The sequence below is a fragment of the Ictalurus punctatus genome, unplaced genomic scaffold (genome assembly GCF_001660625.3).
Source record: "Ictalurus punctatus breed USDA103 unplaced genomic scaffold, Coco_2.0 tig00007355, whole genome shotgun sequence".
Classification (NCBI taxonomy): Eukaryota; Metazoa; Chordata; class Actinopteri; order Siluriformes; family Ictaluridae; genus Ictalurus; species Ictalurus punctatus.
This window is the reverse complement of record NW_026521142.1, coordinates 1-5,000: the sequence shown is the minus strand read 5'-3', so window position 1 is coordinate 5,000 and position 5,000 is coordinate 1. Positions and strand designations below refer to the sequence as shown.

Below are 5,000 nucleotides of genomic sequence, written 5' to 3'. Positions count from 1 at the left end.
ATACTAGGTGCTGTAAGCTTTTTATTTGGATCAGTGTTTTCATGGCCTCTGCACAACATCCTGTTTTGGGATAAAGGTTGGACACAGGTTTGAAGGGGACCCAATCAATCAATCAATCAGTCAGTCAGTCTTTTGATTACACTATTTAAATAGGCCCCATTTGGGGTCAGCTTTCGCTTACGGCCATACCACTCTGAAAAAGCCTGATCTCATCTGAACTCGGAAGCAAAGCAGAGTTGGGCCTGGTTAGTACTCGGTTGGGAGACTGAATGGGAATACTAGGTGCTGTAAGCTTTTTATTTGGATCAGTGTTTTCATGGCCTCTGCACAACATCCTGTTTTGGGATAAAGGTTGGACACAGGTTTGAAGGGGACCCAATCAATCAATCAGTCAGTCCTTTTGATTACACTATTTAAATAGGCCCCATTTGGGGTCAGCTTTCGCTTACGGCCATACCACTCTGAAAAAGCCTGATCTCATCTGAACTCGGAAGCAAAGCAGAGTTGGGCCTGGTTAGTACTCGGTTGGGAGACTGAATGGGAATACTAGGTGCTGTAAGCTTTTTATTTGGATCAGTGTTTTCATGGCCTCTGCACAACATCCTGTTTTGGGATAAAGGTTGGACACAGGTTTGAAGGGGACCCAATCAATCAATCAGTCAGTCAGTCAGTCAGTCTTTTGATTACACTATTTAAATAGGCCCCATTTGGGGTCAGCTTTCGCTTACGGCCATACCACTCTGAAAAAGCCTGATCTCATCTGAACTCGGAAGCAAAGCAGAGTTGGGCCTGGTTAGTACTCGGTTGGGAGACTGAATGGGAATACTAGGTGCTGTAAGCTTTTTATTTGGATCAGTGTTTTCATGGCCTCTGCACAACATCCTGTTTTGGGATAAAGGTTGGACACAGGTTTGAAGGGGACCCAATCAATCAGTCAGTCAGTCTTTTGATTACACTATTTAAATAGGCCCCATTTGGGGTCAGCTTTCGCTTACGGCCATACCACTCTGAAAAAGCCTGATCTCATCTGAACTCGGAAGCAAAGCAGAGTTGGGCCTGGTTAGTACTCGGTTGGGAGACTGAATGGGAATACTAGGTGCTGTAAGCTTTTTATTTGGATCAGTGTTTTCATGGCCTCTGCACAACATCCTGTTTTGGGATAAAGGTTGGACACAGGTTTGAAGGGGACCCAATCAATCAATCAATCAGTCAGTCAGTCAGTCAGTCAGTCTTTTGATTACACTATTTAAATAGGCCCCATTTGGGGTCAGCTTTCGCTTACGGCCATACCACTCTGAAAAAGCCTGATCTCATCTGAACTCGGAAGCAAAGCAGAGTTGGGCCTGGTTAGTACTCGGTTGGGAGACTGAATGGGAATACTAGGTGCTGTAAGCTTTTTATTTGGATCAGTGTTTTCATGGCCTCTGCACAACATCCTGTTTTGGGATAAGGTTGGACACAGGTTTGAAGGGGACCCAATCAATCAATCAATCAGTCAGTCAGTCTTTTGATTACACTATTTAAATAGGCCCCATTTGGGGTCAGCTTTCGCTTACGGCCATACCACTCTGAAAAAGCCTGATCTCATCTGAACTCGGAAGCAAAGCAGAGTTGGGCCTGGTTAGTACTCGGTTGGGAGACTGAATGGGAATACTAGGTGCTGTAAGCTTTTTATTTGGATCAGTGTTTTCATGGCCTCTGCACAACATCCTGTTTTGGGATAAAGGTTGGACACAGGTTTGAAGGGGACCCAATCAATCAATCAGTCAGTCAGTCAGTCAGTCTTTTTGATTACACTATTTAAATAGGCCCCATTTGGGGTCAGCTTTCGCTTACGGCCATACCACTCTGAAAAAGCCTGATCTCATCTGAACTCGGAAGCAAAGCAGAGTTGGGCCTGGTTAGTACTCGGTTGGGAGACTGAATGGGAATACTAGGTGCTGTAAGCTTTTTATTTGGATCAGTGTTTTCATGGCCTCTGCACAACATCCTGTTTTGGGATAAAGGTTGGACACAGGTTTGAAGGGGACCCAATCAATCAATCAGTCAGTCAGTCAGTCAGTCTTTTGATTACACTATTTAAATAGGCCCCATTTGGGGTCAGCTTTCGCTTACGGCCATACCACTCTGAAAAAGCCTGATCTCATCTGAACTCGGAAGCAAAGCAGAGTTGGGCCTGGTTAGTACTCGGTTGGGAGACTGAATGGGAATACTAGGTGCTGTAAGCTTTTTATTTGGATCAGTGTTTTCATGGCCTCTGCACAACATCCTGTTTTGGGATAAAGGTTGGACACAGGTTTGAAGGGACCCAATCAATCAGTCAGTCAGTCTTTTGATTACACTATTAAATAGGCCCCATTTGGGGTCAGCTTTCGCTTACGGCCATACCACTCTGAAAAAGCCTGATCTCATCTGAACTCGGAAGCAAAGCAGAGTTGGGCCTGGTTAGTACTCGGTTGGGAGACTGAATGGGAATACTAGGTGCTGTAAGCTTTTTATTTGGATCAGTGTTTTCATGGCCTCTGCACAACATCCTGTTTTGGGATAAAGGTTGGACACAGGTTTGAAGGGGACCCAATCAATCAATCAGTCATCAGTCAGTCAGTCTTTTGATTACACTATTTAAATAGGCCCCATTTGGGGTCAGCTTTCGCTTACGGCCATACCACTCTGAAAAAGCCTGATCTCATCTGAACTCGGAAGCAAAGCAGAGTTGGGCCTGGTTAGTACTCGGTTGGGAGACTGAATGGGAATACTAGGTGCTGTAAGCTTTTTATTTGGATCAGTGTTTTCATGGCCTCTGCACAACATCCTGTTTTGGGATAAAGGTTGGACACAGGTTTGAAGGGGACCCAATCAATCAATCAGTCAGTCAGTCAGTCAGTCTTTTGATTACACTATTTAAATAGGCCCCATTTGGGTCAGCTTTCGCTTACGGCCATACCACTCTGAAAAAGCCTGATCTCATCTGAACTCGGAAGCAAAGCAGAGTTGGGCCTGGTTAGTACTCGGTTGGGAGACTGAATGGGAATACTAGGTGCTGTAAGCTTTTTATTTGGATCAGTGTTTTCATGGCCTCTGCACAACATCCTGTTTTGGGATAAAGGTTGGACACAGGTTTGAAGGGGACCCAATCAATCAATCAGTCAGTCAGTCAGTCAGTCTTTTGATTACACTATTTAAATAGGCCCCATTTGGGGTCAGCTTTCGCTTACGGCCATACCACTCTGAAAAAGCCTGATCTCATCTGAACTCGGAAGCAAAGCAGAGTTGGGCCTGGTTAGTACTCGGTTGGGAGACTGAATGGGAATACTAGGTGCTGTAAGCTTTTTATTTGGATCAGTGTTTTCATGGCCTCTGCACAACATCCTGTTTTGGGATAAAGGTTGGACACAGGTTTGAAGGGGACCCAATCAATCAATCAGTCAGTCAGTCAGTCTTTTGATTACACTATTTAAATAGGCCCCATTTGGGTCAGCTTTCGCTTACGGCCATACCACTCTGAAAAAGCCTGATCTCATCTGAACTCGGAAGCAAAGCAGAGTTGGGCCTGGTTAGTACTCGGTTGGGAGACTGAATGGGAATACTAGGTGCTGTAAGCTTTTTATTTGGATCAGTGTTTTCATGGCCTCTGCACAACATCCTGTTTTGGGATAAAGGTTGGACACAGGTTTGAAGGGGACCCAATCAATCATCATCAGTCATCAGTCATCAGTCAGTCAGTCAGTCAGTCAGTCTTTTGATTACACTATTTAAATAGGCCCCATTTGGGGTCAGCTTTCGCTTACGGCCATACCACTCTGAAAAAGCCTGATCTCATCTGAACTCGGAAGCAAAGCAGAGTTGGGCCTGGTTAGTACTCGGTTGGGAGACTGAATGGGAATACTAGGTGCTGTAAGCTTTTTATTTGGATCAGTGTTTTCATGGCCTCTGCACAACATCCTGTTTTGGGATAAAGGTTGGACACAGGTTTGAAGGGGACCCAATCAATCAATCAATCAGTCAGTCAGTCTTTTGATTACACTATTTAAATAGGCCCCATTTGGGGTCAGCTTTCGCTTACGGCCATACCACTCTGAAAAAGCCTGATCTCATCTGAACTCGGAAGCAAAGCAGAGTTGGGCCTGGTTAGTACTCGGTTGGGAGACTGAATGGGAATACTAGGTGCTGTAAGCTTTTTATTTGGATCAGTGTTTTCATGGCCTCTGCACAACATCCTGTTTTGGGATAAGGTTGGACACAGGTTTGAAGGGGACCCAATCAATCATCAATCAATCAGTCAGTCAGTCTTTTGATTACACTATTTAAATAGGCCCCATTTGGGGTCAGCTTTCGCTTACGGCCATACCACTCTGAAAAAGCCTGATCTCATCTGAACTCGGAAGCAAAGCAGAGTTGGGCCTGGTTAGTACTCGGTTGGGAGACTGAATGGGAATACTAGTGCTGTAAGCTTTTTATTTGGATCAGTGTTTTCATGGCCTCTGCACAACATCCTGTTTTGGGATAAAGGTTGGACACAGGTTTGAAGGGGACCCAATCAATCAGTCAGTCAGTCTTTTGATTACACTATTTAAATAGGCCCCATTTGGGGTCAGCTTTCGCTTACGGCCATACCACTCTGAAAAAGCCTGATCTCATCTGAACTCGGAAGCAAAGCAGAGTTGGGCCTGGTTAGTACTCGGTTGGGAGACTGAATGGGAATACTAGGTGCTGTAAGCTTTTTATTTGGATCAGTGTTTTCATGGCCTCTGCACAACATCCTGTTTTGGGATAAAGGTTGGACACAGTTTGAAGGGGACCCAATCAATCAATCATCAGTCAGTCAGTCTTTTGATTACACTATTTAAATAGGCCCCATTTGGGGTCAGCTTTCGCTTACGGCCATACCACTCTGAAAAGCCTGATCTCATCTGACTCGGAAGCAAAGCAGAGTTGGGCCTGGTTAGTACTCGGTTGGGAGACTGAATGGGAATACTAGGTGCTGTAAGCTTTTATTTGGA

The 5,000-nt window shown here is 45.0% G+C and overlaps 17 non-coding genes and 2 pseudogenes across 17 annotated transcripts in view; all 19 read left to right on the top strand.

Annotated features, from left to right (window-relative positions):
- LOC128632131 (5S ribosomal RNA) overlaps positions 1-19 on the top strand; it is a 119-nt gene extending 100 nt beyond the window's left edge. The window contains exon 1 of the ribosomal RNA XR_008396078.1: positions 1-19. This exon is cut by the window's left edge and continues 100 nt beyond it. This is a non-coding gene — a ribosomal RNA (5S ribosomal RNA).
- Positions 20-175: 156 nt separating this feature from the next.
- LOC128632119 (5S ribosomal RNA) lies at positions 176-294 on the top strand. The gene has a single exon (XR_008396067.1). It is a non-coding gene; the product is annotated as a 5S ribosomal RNA (ribosomal RNA).
- A 149-nt stretch (positions 295-443) lies between these two features.
- On the top strand, positions 444-562 carry LOC128632106 (5S ribosomal RNA). The gene has a single exon (XR_008396055.1). It is a non-coding gene; the product is annotated as a 5S ribosomal RNA (ribosomal RNA).
- A 160-nt stretch (positions 563-722) lies between these two features.
- Positions 723-841, top strand: LOC128632095 (5S ribosomal RNA). The gene has a single exon (XR_008396044.1). It is a non-coding gene; the product is annotated as a 5S ribosomal RNA (ribosomal RNA).
- A 148-nt stretch (positions 842-989) lies between these two features.
- Positions 990-1,108, top strand: LOC128632084 (5S ribosomal RNA). Its single transcript, XR_008396033.1, has one exon. It is a non-coding gene; the product is annotated as a 5S ribosomal RNA (ribosomal RNA).
- Positions 1,109-1,276: 168 nt separating this feature from the next.
- Positions 1,277-1,395, top strand: LOC128632073 (5S ribosomal RNA). Its single transcript, XR_008396022.1, has one exon. It is a non-coding gene; the product is annotated as a 5S ribosomal RNA (ribosomal RNA).
- Positions 1,396-1,550: 155 nt separating this feature from the next.
- Positions 1,551-1,669, top strand: LOC128632062 (5S ribosomal RNA). The gene has a single exon (XR_008396011.1). It is a non-coding gene; the product is annotated as a 5S ribosomal RNA (ribosomal RNA).
- A 161-nt stretch (positions 1,670-1,830) lies between these two features.
- On the top strand, positions 1,831-1,949 carry LOC128632051 (5S ribosomal RNA). Its single transcript, XR_008396000.1, has one exon. It is a non-coding gene; the product is annotated as a 5S ribosomal RNA (ribosomal RNA).
- Positions 1,950-2,109: 160 nt separating this feature from the next.
- On the top strand, positions 2,110-2,228 carry LOC128632040 (5S ribosomal RNA). The gene has a single exon (XR_008395989.1). It is a non-coding gene; the product is annotated as a 5S ribosomal RNA (ribosomal RNA).
- A 146-nt stretch (positions 2,229-2,374) lies between these two features.
- On the top strand, positions 2,375-2,493 carry LOC128632029 (5S ribosomal RNA). Its single transcript, XR_008395978.1, has one exon. It is a non-coding gene; the product is annotated as a 5S ribosomal RNA (ribosomal RNA).
- A 159-nt stretch (positions 2,494-2,652) lies between these two features.
- LOC128632018 (5S ribosomal RNA) lies at positions 2,653-2,771 on the top strand. The gene has a single exon (XR_008395967.1). It is a non-coding gene; the product is annotated as a 5S ribosomal RNA (ribosomal RNA).
- A 159-nt stretch (positions 2,772-2,930) lies between these two features.
- Positions 2,931-3,049, top strand: LOC128632007 (5S ribosomal RNA). Its single transcript, XR_008395956.1, has one exon. It is a non-coding gene; the product is annotated as a 5S ribosomal RNA (ribosomal RNA).
- A 160-nt stretch (positions 3,050-3,209) lies between these two features.
- On the top strand, positions 3,210-3,328 carry LOC128632174 (5S ribosomal RNA). Its single transcript, XR_008396116.1, has one exon. It is a non-coding gene; the product is annotated as a 5S ribosomal RNA (ribosomal RNA).
- A 155-nt stretch (positions 3,329-3,483) lies between these two features.
- LOC128632163 (5S ribosomal RNA) lies at positions 3,484-3,602 on the top strand. Its single transcript, XR_008396105.1, has one exon. It is a non-coding gene; the product is annotated as a 5S ribosomal RNA (ribosomal RNA).
- Positions 3,603-3,782: 180 nt separating this feature from the next.
- LOC128632152 (5S ribosomal RNA) lies at positions 3,783-3,901 on the top strand. Its single transcript, XR_008396094.1, has one exon. It is a non-coding gene; the product is annotated as a 5S ribosomal RNA (ribosomal RNA).
- A 156-nt stretch (positions 3,902-4,057) lies between these two features.
- Positions 4,058-4,176, top strand: LOC128632113 (5S ribosomal RNA). Its single transcript, XR_008396061.1, has one exon. It is a non-coding gene; the product is annotated as a 5S ribosomal RNA (ribosomal RNA).
- A 158-nt stretch (positions 4,177-4,334) lies between these two features.
- Positions 4,335-4,452, top strand: LOC128632141 (uncharacterized; annotated as a pseudogene).
- A 148-nt stretch (positions 4,453-4,600) lies between these two features.
- On the top strand, positions 4,601-4,719 carry LOC128632001 (5S ribosomal RNA). Its single transcript, XR_008395950.1, has one exon. It is a non-coding gene; the product is annotated as a 5S ribosomal RNA (ribosomal RNA).
- A 154-nt stretch (positions 4,720-4,873) lies between these two features.
- On the top strand, positions 4,874-4,990 carry LOC128632144 (uncharacterized; annotated as a pseudogene).
- The last annotated feature ends 10 nt before the right edge of the window (positions 4,991-5,000 follow it).